The sequence below is a fragment of the Cervus elaphus genome, chromosome 28, assembly GCF_910594005.1.
Source record: "Cervus elaphus chromosome 28, mCerEla1.1, whole genome shotgun sequence".
NCBI lineage: Eukaryota > Metazoa > Chordata > Mammalia > Artiodactyla > Cervidae > Cervus > Cervus elaphus.
In genome coordinates, this window is record NC_057842.1 from 45,314,231 (window position 1) to 45,329,943 (window position 15,713).

Here is a 15,713-nt window from a genome sequence, read left to right on the forward strand (position 1 = left end):
TTACAACAATTTCTCTGTATTTAAAAATTGGATACCACCACATACTTATTCCTCAAAAAAATTCTACTACCTAAGTTTTCTTTCTGTACCATTCTCTAACCAAATACATTTTACTTTGCTTAATCTATCATCTCATGTGTTCAACTATCACCTTGATTCTAATGCCTTTCCTAATTGTAAGACAGGACAACACTGTGTCAAATGTAACTGATACACTGGATCTTATTTTTTATCTTAAATAAAATCAGTTTGTCATTTCTTTTAGGCTGGTTTTAGGGTAAGTTGTTGGTCATTTGTGGGACTGAATTAGTCAGTGTATTTCCAACAATTCCCTTTTCATTCCCTTCCATTTTTGCTGAAAGGAGAAACTCCCAAGGTACCTCATTAACAAGCATGAAATGAATAAATAAATAGCACATGTACCAAACATAAGGAACAAAGGATAAGCCACTGGCAGAATGCTAGCATTAAAACTGCAGGAGCACTAGGGACCTTTAATGAGCTTTGGATGAATGCTGAGGGCATCAGTATTTGAATCTCTTCCCTTATTTTTAGTACTTTGACCTTTTCTTGTTTATTTCCTTTCCTCCTGTAACCTACCTGCTAATTCCATCATTATTATTTATGCTGTAAAAATATGTGTTGTTCTATTTAGTACTTTAGATGACTGTCAATATTTACTCACAAACTTCATAATATTTGCTCTTTCAAATATAATTTTTTAAAAAGATGAGGTAGAGAAGACAACTCATTGCAAGACCAGCTAACACCACAGAAAGTCATAATATCAATTTACTCAACGATCACCACTCCCCACGACAATAACTCCAACCTGAATATCATTCTACTCAGTGATTTCATAAATGACCAGAGGGAAGGAATTAAGAATATCTTCACCAGATTTGTAGATAAAACTAGATAGTTAAGGTTTCTATGCTCAGACAGATAAGAATGAATTTCAAAACAATTCATTAAATTTAAGAATGGTTTTTTACGAACTAAAGAACATTCGGTAGGGACAAGCAGCTTACAAGGTGTAATAGACAAGTTGGCTAAGCACAAACAGAAAAGACTTATATATGGGGAGGGCAGTGAACATATAAACAAGTCAGGGAGAGCAATGTGATTAAATTTCTCTTAAAAGGTAATATGATAATAAATTAATAAAAATGTTACATAAGATTACAGACATTAGATGAACATTATCAGTAATCTAGTCCAGCTGTTTTCATGATTTTAAAAGCAGTAAAGCATTTTATTCAAAAGAAGTTGTAGAGGAATTTAGTCATATATAGAAAACAAACATATCAATAAGTCAGCATCTCTGAGTGAAAATAAGGCATGAAGCTTGCAAGCCTGAGTTCCTCTCCCATCCAGCTTTCCATTCATCCCTATATTGCTGTTGTAGCCTCCAGGGCACCTCAGAGAATCCCAAGAGCTCTACAGAGCACTGTCTCATCCAATTCTCATCTCCTAATTTACAAATTAAAAGCTGATGCCCAGCAAGGATAAATAACTCACCCAAGATAACACAGTTGGTCTAAAGCAGAGCTGAAATCAGAGCTCTGGTTTCGGGGCTAATAATTCTGTATTTATAATTCACTTTTCCAATTACTGCAAGTATAGGTTTTGAGTGTCTTCTATACCACAGGCACAACATTAAGTGTAAATAAGATGTGAATGGGAATACACTGTTGTAAAGAAGTCTAGTGGAGAAGAGATATAATTTCTGAATAATAATATGAAGAAATCACTTGGGATATTATAAAACTCCATGAGAACACGAGAGACATCAGACAATACTAACTGAGAATGCAGGGAAACTTCACAAATGAGATAATATTTAACTTGAATTTTAAAGATGAATAGATATTGATCAGGCATAATTTTTTGCATTCACAGATACTTACTAGATTACTTTAGCCAGTTTGGATTACTGCAGTTTTAAAATAAAACAGAAAATCAAAGAGGTTTCTTTTTAAAAGGTATTTATCATTGTTATAAATTGTCATTTTGTAAGATACCTGAAAAAATTCAATATTGTGAATTAACATATATATTATGATGAAACTTCACTTAATTGATAAACTCACAGAAGTTAATTATTAGAAGTATTTTGATAGTCTCTTTAGCTATTTTGGAAAAAGTGTATGAGTGAACCCAAGGGCAAAGTCCTCTGCATTGGTTTGGGAAGTCACCAACAGACTTCCCTGGTCCGTTTACGCTTAGACAGTAAAGCGTATGCCTACAATGCAGGCGACCCGAGTTCAACCCCTGGGTTGGGAAGATCCGCTGGAGAAGGAAATGGCAACTCACTCCAGTACTTTTGCCTGGAAAATCCCATGGACAGAGGAGCCTGGTGGACTACAGTCCATGGGGTTGCAAAGAGTTGTACACGATTGAGCGACTTCACTTTCTTTCTCTTTATCACCAACAGGGAGATGCTTTAAGTTGGGAGTTTTAGTATCAATGACAGATCAGCCTCTACTTCCCTCATTTTCTACATTGGTAGATCTTCATTTTAAGATACAATTAAAACAAAATCAACTAGTACAAAATTTCCACACTATTTGGGGTTCTTTTTCAGATTATCTTGATGAACAGCACATTCAAGTTTCTAAGATCTACATTCAAAGTAAGCAGAGGATTAGGTGAGATGGCCCACTGTTCACTGAGATGACCGAGGTTACCTTGGAGCGATTCTCTTAGGTTGCAATTGTCATAATCACAGAGATCTCTCACAATCACATGTTACCCAAAGGCTCTAAGCGTTTAAGTTAGTGTTATCTTGTTGTCCTCCAGTCACAAGTTTTTGTTTTCCCCCATGTTCTTCTGAACAATTTTTCCATGTTGCTGGTTGAAAGTCATTAAAAATACCTCCTGGTAGCTGATAGTGACCCACTAATTAGCAAAGGACACAAATTGATACATTGTAAAATTTTGACCTCTCTATCTATGATGTTTGACTAAAGCTTCCAAAAAGCAAAGTCATTATGTACAATCGCAGAGAGATATCAAAGCTCTACTAAGAAGAGAAGACAGTAAAATCAATAATCATGGGACTAAGTACAGAATAATGAAAATATTAACTCCCTTCTCTTCAGACTTGAATATAAGAAATGGCTAAGAGATCCATCTGACCAATGTGGTCTGCAAAGTACTAACTTCAAAAGTTTTATTCCACCTTCATTGCCAATTTAGCATTCAGATATTTTTCAAAAGTTCGTGTGCATGTGTGTGTGTGCAACACACAAGCATAAATATATGTATGTATATGTATATACACACAAACACATACTTACACATTTAAGTCTATTACCATTTTAATAGATTATGGGTTACACTAACCAGCATCCTGAGGAAAACAGCAGGTCAGAAGTACACACAGCTTGCTTTTCCTAAAGCACATTACAAAACTAGTTTGACATACACATTCTATACATTCCATTCCAGTAGCTTCAAAGTTATCCTGGGCAAAACAAAGCAGATGTATAATAATATAGGTGGAGAAGAAGGGGATGAATAAGCATCAAAGGCAAGCTCAGGCTGGCCGGTGCTGGCTACTCTACATGTTACAAAGTAGCACAGAAAATCTACTGAAATAACACAGGGGCTTTTACAAACAGGGACTGGGGAATAGTGAGTGACCACTGGGTTTAAGACCTCGAGTCACCTCTCAATTTTAAGACAGCATCTCCTGTCAAATTAGGTACACAAAAAGCAGTTCTGAGCTGTTGATCCAGACTCTTAAAACATTCCACCGCTCAAAGCACCTTTATATGATTTAATATCTGATCAAATTATGAACTTGGTAAACTGCAAATAAGCTCAGTGCAAACGAAAGTGGTTTTTGCGAGAATGTAAAGCAGCATGGCTCTCTTACAGTGGAAGAAGTTCTAAAAAGCTTAAAGCAGAGAGGACTGTCTCAGAGAACAGTATGCAGCAGGAGCTACCCTCACTGGCATTGCCTTTCCTAGTAAAGCTTTCATCGACTGCAAAGCAAACAAAATTGTTAACACTAAGAAAAAACTATCTGAGTATATGAATAAATAGTGTTCAAGATAATTTCAAATATTTGACAAAAATGGCATTAGCCTTGTGAAACAGTAACACATTCTCATTCACAATCATGTAACCCATGCTCAATTGTTGCTAAAGAGACATTGGACAAATCAATGATTCAGAAGGATTCCCTCAGCAAGGACTTACCTCAAGATCCCTGGCATAGTACCTGTTTCTAGAATTTTCATATCTATTCCGGGAGTCAGGGTATCTGTTCCGAGGGTCCACACTCCTGCTGCGATTGTTGGCACACCCATTGCACCTGCCACAGCCACACCCACAGCAGGTTCGACCCCCCATCGAGGTTCCGGATTGGACCAGTCTTCAGAGTTTCCTCAGGAGAAGCAATAATTGCAGAACAAGTGGGGTGTCTCGAGTTACATAAGCAACCAGATATGGTTCCAATTGGCCCAAATGTCATTGAGCTCAGCCAGAGGGCTTTGTTCTTGACTAAAGAATGGATCCCCAATGAGGGATTTCTGGTCAAAACAAATATTCTATGATTAGAATATTCAAAAGAAGACAAAGCCCCACATTTTCATCTCTACAGCCAAAATGATGTATGATCCTCTCCTGATGTCTTCAGGAAAACAAATGAGCATCACTGGCCAGCCACTCCTCTTTATTATGGAAATGATGTCACAAGAGCTTTAAGTTTCGCTTGCACTACATTAAGTGGTAGGAATTCAGTTTGAAATTTAAGGATGTCAGAGAACAATAACAGTAATTACTACTTACAGAGAGCTCTGTATATGCCCTGGGCTTTACAATCATTAACAATTTCCTTACAAGACAGGCATGATGGTCAGGATGATTATCAGCCAGGGATTCCTGACAGAATTAGAAACAGAATCCAGAAGGACTTTAAATATGTTCAGTCCTTGGTAGTTTGAATCTAAGACTGTTGTAAATATTTCTAATTGTAAGTTCAAGAAATTCATTTGAACAAAGGGACTGAAAGACATACAGGAGTAGAATTCGAGTGAATGAGAGGGAAAAACATCTCAGTGACTCTTCTGAGACCGTCATTTAGTTCCACTGCATGAATGGCCAGAAAGTATAACTTTGGAAGCCCCATTCCTGTTCCCATCTCCTCTGATACTCACTCTTTTATAAGAGTAGGGAAGCATTTTGGTTTCTCACCACTTAACAGTTCCTCCTACACAGAACTCTCAACCCTACAAACACAGCAAATTTAAACCCTAATTGGATAAAGCAAACACTAAATTATTTTTAAAAAAGAATACAAAAGGTTAAAATGTTCCCTGTAGAAACAATTTTTATCTATTTTGAATATCAATGACTATCACTTTGTCACAGTATCATAGGCAAGATAAACCCAACACTTATAAACGAGCAGAAAACATGAAAAGATAATTCACTGAAGAAATACACATGGCCAATAAATGTAAAAAAAAAAAGTTTAACCTCTTTCTTAATTGAAGAACTACAAGTGTAAACAATGAGATATCAACAGAATGGCATGAAAAAGATCAATTACATACAACATTTATAAAGTGGTAGAAAAATAGGCACATTCATTGACTTTGGCTGGGAGCTTAGGCTGGTAAAACCTCTTTATGGGTCATTTGACAATATCTGTAACATCTAAAAATAAGTGTGCTTTTGATTCAGTAATTTCACTTCTAGAGAATTTATCCCATAGAAATACTGATCAACAAACCCCATAGAGATGGAAATATTTATTAAAAAAAAAAAGTGCAGATAACTTTAGCATTCATAAATATTGGTTAACTATAGAATAGTAGAGCCATTGTAATAGACACATGGAATACTACCACATAACAGTTCAAAAGAGGCAAATTCATAGATACTGAGTTGAAAAGGTGATTACAAAGACTGTTTAGTAAAAGAAACGAATTAGCGAACTGCATGCAGTATAGGTATGACAAACCTAGGCAGCATATTAAAAAGCAGAGCCATTACTTTGCTGACAAAGGTCCATCTAGTAAAAGCTATGGGTTTTCCAGTAGTGAATGAATGTGAGAGTTGGACTATAAAGAAAGCTGAGCGCTGAAGAATCGAAGCTTTGATCTATGGTGCTGGAGAAGACTCTTGAGAGTCCCTTGGACTGCAAGGAGATCAAACCAGTCAAACCTAAAGGAAATCAACCCTGAATATTCACTGGAAGGACTGATGCTGAAACTGAAGCCCCAACACTTTGGCCACCTGATGTGAAGAACTGACCATTGGAAAAGATTCTGACGATGGGAAAGATTGAAGGCAGGAGGAGAAGGGGATGACAGAGGACAAGATGGTTGGATGGCATCACCAATTCAATGGACATGAGTTTGAGCAAACTCTGGGAGATGGTGAAGGACAGGGAAGTCTGGCGTGCTGCAGTCCATGGGGTTGCAGAGTCGGACATGACTGAATGACTGAACAACAATGACGCAGTATATGATCCCTTTTGGTGGAAAAAGCACAAATAAACTAAGTCTGTATAAATGCATAACAAAAAACTCTGAGAGGATACACACCAAACTAGTTACCTTCAAGTGTAATGGGAGAATTTGTCTTTATTTTGTATGTTTCATACTGTTGGAAATATTTTGCAATAAACAAATATAATATTTAGAAGAAAAAGAAAAATAATTAGTATATTACCAAGCTTTGAAAAAAAAAAAAAAAAAAACCTGACTAGAAACAAAGCTTTACAGGTTACAGGGAAATGGACTGGCTAATATATACTAATATGTTTATTTATACATATGTAAATAAACAGCACCCATAGTTATTACCTCAAAGGAAGACAACACATGTACTTGGTGTATGAAAACAATAACAACAAACCACTCATTGATTTCCTGTTACCTCCTCGTGACTATAATACCTTTAAATGTACAGTATCACAGATAGCTATATACAGGTTTGATTTTCCCAAAGCTAGCTAGCTATACATAGGCAATCAGTCTTTTTCTTGTAAGATCAGATATTTAGGTTTTAAGAGAAAAAGAACTGGTATACCATGTCCTGCTTTTGTAACACCATCTTAGGATACTAAAGCAACATTCTCCAGCCTACAGAAGACCCAACATGTGAAACTTCGTATGCAGAAAAGGCAACTCTTGCTACATCCAATAATATCAAGCTTTTTCAGAGAAAAAATATTCCCTATGCCACAGTGATCCACTGTTTTTTTTTTTTTAATTTTACCATTTAATCATGAAGATTTTATTTATTTATTTTCTCTCTCAATTATTTTTATTAGTTGGAGGCTAATTACTTTACAATATTGTAGTGGTTTTTGCCATACACTGACATGAATCAGCCATGGATTTACATGTGTTCCCCATCCTGAACCCCCCTCCCACCTCCCTCCCCATCCCATCCCTCTGGGTCATCCCAGTGCACCAGCCCCGAGCACCCGTCTCATGCATCCAACCTGGGCTGGCGATCTGTTTCACACTTGGTAATATACATGTTTCAGTGCTATTCTCTCAGATCATCCCACCCTCGCCTTCTCCCATAGAGTCCAAAAGTCTGTTCTATACACCTGTGTCTCTTTTTTGGTCTTGCATATAGGGTTATTGTTACCATCTTTCTAAATTCCATACATATGCGTTAGTGTACTGTATTGGTGTTTTTCTTTCTGGCTTACTTCACTCTGTATAATGGGCTCCAGTTTCATCCATCTCATTAGAACTGATTCAAATGAATTCTTTTTAACGGCTGAGTAATATTCCATTGTGTATATGTACCACAGCTTTCTTATCCATTCGTCTGCTGATGGGCATCCAGGTTGCTTCCATATCCTGGCTATTATAAACAGTGCTGCGATGAACACTGGGGTACACGTGTCTCTTTCAGATCTGGTTTCCTCGGTGTGTATGCCCAGGAGTGGGATTGCTGGGTCATATGGCAGTTCTATTTCCAGTTTTTAAAGGAATCTCCACACTGTTCTCCATAGTGGCTGTACTAGTTTGCATTCCCACCAACAGTGTAAGAGGGTTCCCTTTTCTCCACACCCTCTCCAGCATTTATTGCTTGTAGACTTTTGGATAGCAGCCATTCTGACTGGCGTGTAATGGTACCTCATTGAGGTCTTGATTTGCATTTCTCTGATAATGAGTGATGCTGAGCATCTTTTCATGTGTTTGTTAGCCATCTGTATGTCTTCTTTGGAGAAATGTCTGTTTAGATCTTTGGCCCATTTTTTGATTGGGTCATTTATTTTTCTGGAATTGAGCTGCAGGAGTTGCTTGTATATTTTTGAGATTAATCCTTTGTCTGTTGCTTCATTTGCTATTATTTTCTCCCATTCTGAAGGCTGTCTTTTCAGCTTGCTTATAGTTTCCCTTTTGTGCAAAAGCTTTTAAGTTTCATTAGGTCCCATTTGTTTATTTTTGCTTTTATTTCCAATATTTTGGGAGGTGGGTCATAGAGGATCTTGCTTTGATTTACGTTGGAGAGTGTTTTGCCTATGTTCTCCTCTAGGAATTTTATAGTTTCTGGTCTTACATTTAGATCTTTAATCCATTTTGAGTTTATTTTTGTGGATGGTGTAGAAAGGGTTCTAGTTTCATTCTTTTACAAGTGGTTGACCAGTTTTCCCAGCACCACTTGTTAAAGAGGTTGTCTTTTCTCCATTGTATACCCTTGCCTCCTTCACCATGATCCACTTTCATCTTTGCAACCCCACAGCCGAAGCACTGGAGAAGGAAGGTGGAGTCATGCCCTGGAAACAGTCACATTGCCTTTCTGCTGCCCACACGTGGCTTGCCTACGTATAGACACACATTTGGTGGACTTTCCTTCTCTACCTTTGAAAGCGTAGGTAAAAAATTCAGCCAAACTAGAGCTGAAATGCTGCACATTTGCAACAGCATTGTTTCCTACTACCTTTTATTACGAACAGATGGTATTTCATTCAGGCAAAATTTATAGATAATGTTCTAGCCATACAGATGCAGTCTGACCTTGAGGGCCTCCTAGTCTGGTAAGGAAAGATACTTGAAAATCATTATGGTAAGTGATGAGTTCATGATACATCCATGGTAAGTGATTCCAGGGCAGGAATCACAAAGAAAGAGGTGTTTGAGCAGGATCTTAAAGGACGAATAGAATTTTGCAAGTAGACAAGTGGAAAGACTTCCTAGGCATGGGAATGATTGTAGGTGAAGGCAGTAGAATGGTGCAATAAGAAACTTAGGAACAACCTGGCATCCCCTTGGGCAATGCAACCAGGATTGGTACTGTTTACAGCAAATCAGAGAATCATAAAAAATCACACATGCATTCCTAAACCATTTCAATGTACCTTTAATCACATATTTTGAATTTTGAATCATTTGAAAGTATTGCCTATTCAAAAAATTTTGAAGATGGAGGGATAAATAGGTATGACATTTAATCACAATTTAACTTAAATCAAACCTATTCATTCCTCCATCAACAAAAAATTTTAAATAGGCAATACTTTTCAAAGCGTTCAAAATTCAAAATATGAGAAATAACACAGTAGGATGTCTCTCTCCCACCTGCATCCCCATCTGTTCTTTACCCCCTGCCTCTATTAAGTAATTATCACTAGGTTTTCATATATCCTTTCATAATTTTTTAATGCATCTACAAAGATATATATGTATATTCCATTTCTCCTTTTACACAAAATGTAACATGCTGTACACATTGCTCTCTATGTTGAATCTTTTTGCTACCAGAGTATTTATTTGTTTATATATATATGTATTTTTGGCCACATGGCATGCAGTATCTTAGTTCCCCAACCAGGGAACAAACCTGTGCCCCCTGCATTGGACGTGTTGAGTCTTAACCACTGGACATCCAGGAAAGTCCTTCCTAACAGTATATTTAGCCTTTTAAAATAGTACTTATATGATTGGACACCCACATTATGGATGCAACTGCAAAAATGAGCTTTTCAAAAATTGTTAATAATATGGGAAAAAACACATAACATTAAGTGAAAAGTCCATTATTCAAAATTCAATATAGGGTATAACATTAATGTAAAAATATATTTGTATGCATAATAAAAAGTAAAGTGCAAAAATAAAACAAAATAAAATAGTACTTATAGAGCACAGAAAGAATCCTGCCATGCAACCAGCACAGAAAGGGTCCCAGGGTGGGGTGGGTAAAATGACATCAAGATCTGATAGACTATGTAAGCAGAGATCTGGGACAAGGTAGTTCCAAGGCCCAGCAGTCTCTAATCACACATGCAGGTAAGATGAAATGCCACCAGCAGTGTCAAATGCAGTTTTGGAAGGGATAGATGATACTCATAAGTCCTTCAAGGAAGTCACTCTTGGGAAGGACTTAATTTAGTAAGTAAATACCTCATTCTCAGGATTAGCATCAGGGAGTTGGAACTCAGGATTTCAAAGGTCTTACTTGCAGGATAACTTCAGAACGGTTCTGGGTGGGATTAGTAACCTGGGTGATCTAAGACAAAGTGTAGGAGCCAAGTGACCAGTGTTCATGCACTGTGTCCTCGGCCAGCCCAGTAGTGGAGAAGACCCAACACTGGGCGCCAGGGGATTGGGCTGGGTGGGCAGGTCTGAGGCCTCTTAAAGTGTGAAAGTGAAAGTGAAGGTCGCTCAGTTGTGTCTGACTCTCTGCGACCCCGTGGACTATATAGTCCATGGAATTCTCCAGTCCAGAATACTGGAGTGGGTAGCCTTTCCCTTCTCCAGGGGATCTTCCTAAGCCAGGATCAAACCCAGGTCTCCCACATTGCAGGTGATTCTTTACCAGCTGAGCCACAAGGGAAGCCCAAGAACACTGGAGTGGTAGCTCATCCCGACCCAGCGGATCTTCCCAACCCAGGAATCGAACCGGGGTCTCCTGCATTGTGGGAGGCCTCTTAAGTAATTCATATTTTGAACTTGGTCCAGCCTAAGAAATGAGTTAAATCTGGAGATTTGGCATCCAGAGGAAAATCAGTGGGCCATATAGAACAGCTAAGGAGAGAGAGAAACAGGAGAAATGATGGGGTTGGGAAGAGAAATGGGACCTTGCCCCTCAGTGTGGTCAGCTACCTGAGGAGCATGGTAAATGAACATGTCAGGAAATGTTCTGTGCTCTCTACTACCCAAACAAATGCTTGTTCAACTGAATTGTTATCCTTATTGACTAAACTAGAATAACCAGGCTGGAAGCCGGAAAACACTCCACCTTGACAATTATAAGATTAACTGGGCGATTAAAAAGCTGTCAAAAGTGATGGTGGTAGAACCACCTCTGAGGTACTTAAGACTAAAGCAGATATCTGTTTTGGATGATTTGGGAGCATCCCAATCGCAAGAGTGAGATGAGAGATTCACAGATGTCTCCTGAATGATGACGCAGAGAAGCACAGACAAGAAGCAAAGTCTGCATATGTGACCACTAGAGAAGCAGCCCTGATTTGGCAAAATTCCTTCTGCTCTATGGATTATAGTTACTTTGGTTTGGGGGTGCAGGGCTTATTTTTTCTTTTAAAAAGTACACATGCACACACTATACACATGCATACACACAGGCAATGGGAAATAGAGACTTTATCCAAGTTCAGAATGAAAGTGAAGTGAAGTTGCTCAGTCGTGTCCGACTCTTTGTGACCCCATGAACTGTAGCCTACCAGGTTCCACCATCCAAGGGATTTTCCAGGCAAGAATACTGGAGTGGGTTGCCATTTCCTTCTCCAGATCATCTTCCTGACCCAGAGATTGAACCTGGGTCTCCTGCATTGTAGGCAGACGCTTTACCATCTGAGCCACTAGGGAAGTCCCAAGTTCATAATTTTTTTTTTTATAAGTTCAGGATAAAAATATCCAAATGGTTAAAAAAAATAGTTTTTTCAAACAATGTACCCGTTTATTCCCTCTAACTTGCTTAAGTTTGGCTCCAGAATGATTGAAAATGTGACAATTTCACTTATTATCACTATTAGAGAAATTTTCTAGATGAAAGAAAGTGATTAGAATTGAAGGAAAATTGAGATTTTCATACTAGAAATCACTGAAATTCTCATTAAAGTAATCACCCTTTTTGATGATGCTAATTTTAATTAACAATACATTGGTCAGTATTCTTATTCTATTTTTTTTAAAGAAATGCTTTAATTAATAAAGGGTGTTCCCAGACCCTGTATGATTTTAATATCTTTAGACCATCAAATTTTTACACCTGGTCTTATGTCCCTGGATATGTTCTAGTGTCTTCTAGTTTATAGTCTCTGGAAATTTGAATAGAATTTGTATCCGGCTGTTGTGTGAAAATTGTATAAATCTTAATTATGTTAAATTGATGCACAGTGCTTTTCAGGTCTACTATATCCTTCTACTTCTCTGTATATTCATTCTATTAATTTTTGAGAGCTTGATATTGAAACTCCACCTAAAAATCTTAATTCATCTACTCTAAAAGATAATTGTAATATATAGTGGCATTATATGTAACCTTATTCTATATTTTCCAAGTCTCTCATAAATGTTATATTTCATAATTAAAAAATAAAAATAAAAGCTATTCTTTCCACATCCCAGAAATATACTTATGTAGTAGAATTAAGACATTTTAATTTACAAATGAATTAAGTAGTAAATATAAGAAGTATAAAAATATAGCAAAAGATAATGCACAAGGTTAATCCTTTCTTACATGCAAAGAAAGAATTATTCAATATGATTATCATAGATGATATGTTTTCACTTAATAATACCACTTTCTTATGCTTTTCTTTCATATGAAAAGTCTGTTACAAATATAAATATTTCACATAAACATATCTTCTACTCTAAAGCTGACTAAAGGTTTTATGTAGCTGTTTAAAGGAAAAAATTGTTTTGTATAAATAAATAAGATCCTTGGTGATTTTTCTCATTTAAATTCTAGTAATATTCTGCTTTGATTTGCAGTTGTGCTCCTTTACCTAGGAAATGGCAATCCACTCCAGTATTCTTGCCTGGAAAATTCCATGGACAGAGGAGCCTGGTGGGCTACAGTCCATGGGGTTGCAAAGAGTCGGACACGACTGAGCACCCATGAACTCTTTTCCCTAGTTGATGTATATACACGTTTGAGAGGCAATATTATCTTAGTATTTAAAAATCCATTTCCGTTTATACAAGCAGGTAGAACAAACATCTTCTTTTAATTGAAGGATTCAATACAATATTGTCAGCTCTAAAGAATGTCTAAGGAATTTTAACATGTTCAATAAGTAAACAAACACAATAACAGAGTGTGCAGAACACATAAAGAGAATGAATAAATCTTAATTGTTTGGGGGAAGACACATGGCTTAACTTCAGTGCAAATAAAAAACTGAAACATTTGTCTGAATAAATAGATATAACTTAGAGAGCTAGATCAACTCAGTGATCTTAAGAAGAACTGATGGCCTTCTGCCTGGGAAAGATACCAAGGGTGATGCTGATACAATTGCCTAGTAAAGCTGCTGAATCCTGTAGAAATGACCAGGCTCCCTGCAGAGAGTAAACTAAGAAGAATCCTTTGAAAGGTATGGGAGGCACCCTGGCACTCCAGTAGGTATGAATTACCCAGAATCTATGTGGAGCTAATTTCTGTTTCTCAGTAATACTGGTCAGACTGGTGGTTATGGAGCTGTCCTGTACTTCTGAAAATGGTCTGGTTACACCTCTCAGCTATGATCTCAAGAGACATAAAACTGAGAACACCATCAGTAGGCAAGAGAGCACTATGCCTCTTCTTTTCTTCCAGTCCTTATAGAATACGCAGATGAGAAAGATCCAGAGTCAGACCCATGAGGGATGATGGAGGCGGGGAGAGAGAGAGAGAGAGGGAGAGAGACAACCAGCAGATCCAGAAGTGGACCTGGAAGCCTGTTCTCCCTGTTGTGGGCATTTGACCATCGCTGAGCAGGATGGTGTGGTGCAGGCAGAGCGTGCAGGCAGTGCCTGGCTGACCCCATTTCAGGCGACACGTGGAGACACTGTAGCCAGAACGACACTTTGCCTCTGCTTGCTCCCTTCTTTGAGTTCCTGCCTGTCTTCCATCTGCCCTGGCTCCCTTCCTACACAGGGTGCCCAGTTCATCCATTTCTCGTCCCAGGTGTCTGCCTGTCCCGGATGTTCTGCCTGGCCTCCTTGTCCCTGCCAGCCCTCACGGTGGGCTGCCCAGTGCCCAGGGCTCCTTGACTGCATCCTGGGAGAGCAAGCAAGGGTCAAGAGAGCATGTCTAGACAGGCTGAGAGTACCGTGAAGAAGACACGGCTCCTGCTCAACTGCAGACCGAGGGAGGAAGTGCCACAGACCCTTCACCGTCACCCCCTCAGGGAAGTGACTTTTGGCCCAGCTTTACATGCTGCCACCAACTGTTTCCTGGACTTCAGTAAATACTGTGAGATACTTAATGACGTGAGACTTGCAGAATTATTTTTAAGTTATTAAGGGACAAATATAGAAAACAACTCAAAACTCATGGTCAGTGACTGAATTTATCAGGTTTTGTTTCCAGTCACAAACTGTTTCTTATAAAGAAAGAAGAACAAAATGTAAAACCAATTTGAAAGTACATATAAATTATAGTAAGCCAGTTTATTTAATTTTTTAAGTTAAATTTGATTTTTTCATTTCACTATTTTATAAAACTTAATTTTATACTTCTGGTACTCATTGATAAGTTATGCTATTTTGAGTTATAATTTTCTGTTGAATTTCCCTACCCACTTTTGTCATTTTCTAATAAACTGTAAAATATGAGTTTATGATCTCATCATGTCTTTTTTTTCTTACTGCTTTTCATCACTAAGGATATTTAAAATACTTTTTCATTGTGGTAAAATACACATACATACAATTTACTATCTTAACCATTTTAAATATACAGCTCAGCAGTCCTAAATACATTTAATCCTAAATACATCAGTAGTCCTAAATATATTCACAGTGTTGTAAATCCAATCTCCAAATTTTTCATCTTGCACTAAGTAATTGTTTCACTTTTAATATACAACATTACTAAAACAAACTCCTTTGGGGAGAGGATTTCTTTCATGACGAACTATCTTTCATTGCTAACCCTCAGTGATCTTCCAAAAAGTTGTAACAAGAACTGTATTATACAGCCTTCAAAATCTAGCAGCTAAACCAGCTCTCACACTATGACTCAAGACTTTATCTTGTTGCTTTCAGGCAAGTGCAGAAGTCATGCCCTTTCATGGGTAAAAGGATGCAGTTAATAAGAATATTAAAAAAAAAAAAAAATAAGAATATATTTTTATCTCCCACCTGGGGGAAAACTTTTAAAGCAATATAGTTAAGTTAGAACTCAACTTTTAAAGCAATATAAAGTTTCTTTTAAAGAAATACAGTTAAAAGCTTATCTTAAAGCAATATAGTTAAGTTAGAACTTTCTATGCAAACATCAAGATATTAAGATGTAACTGCTGATAGAATGGTAACAACTCTAAACGCCTTACAGTAGGAAGGAAATGTAAGTAAATAAAATGCTTTTTACGGGAAAGAATCACTGTTTCCAAATATTGATGTCATTTTACTTTGTATATCTTTGAGTTAAAGGTATATAAAGGGGAAAAGGCAGCAAAAGGCACCCATGACAACCAGGCAGAACTTCTGAAGGCAGCAAAGAGCAAAGATTCAAACTCATCCTTTGATCCTGATTTATTATCATGGTGC

General features: G+C 37.5%; 1 protein-coding gene across 1 annotated transcript in view; it reads right to left on the reverse strand.

The window, feature by feature from the left end:
• CRYBG1 (crystallin beta-gamma domain containing 1) overlaps nucleotides 1-15,713 on the reverse strand; it is a 224,494-nt gene that overhangs the window by 110,649 nt on the left and 98,132 nt on the right. The window lies entirely within an intron of this gene.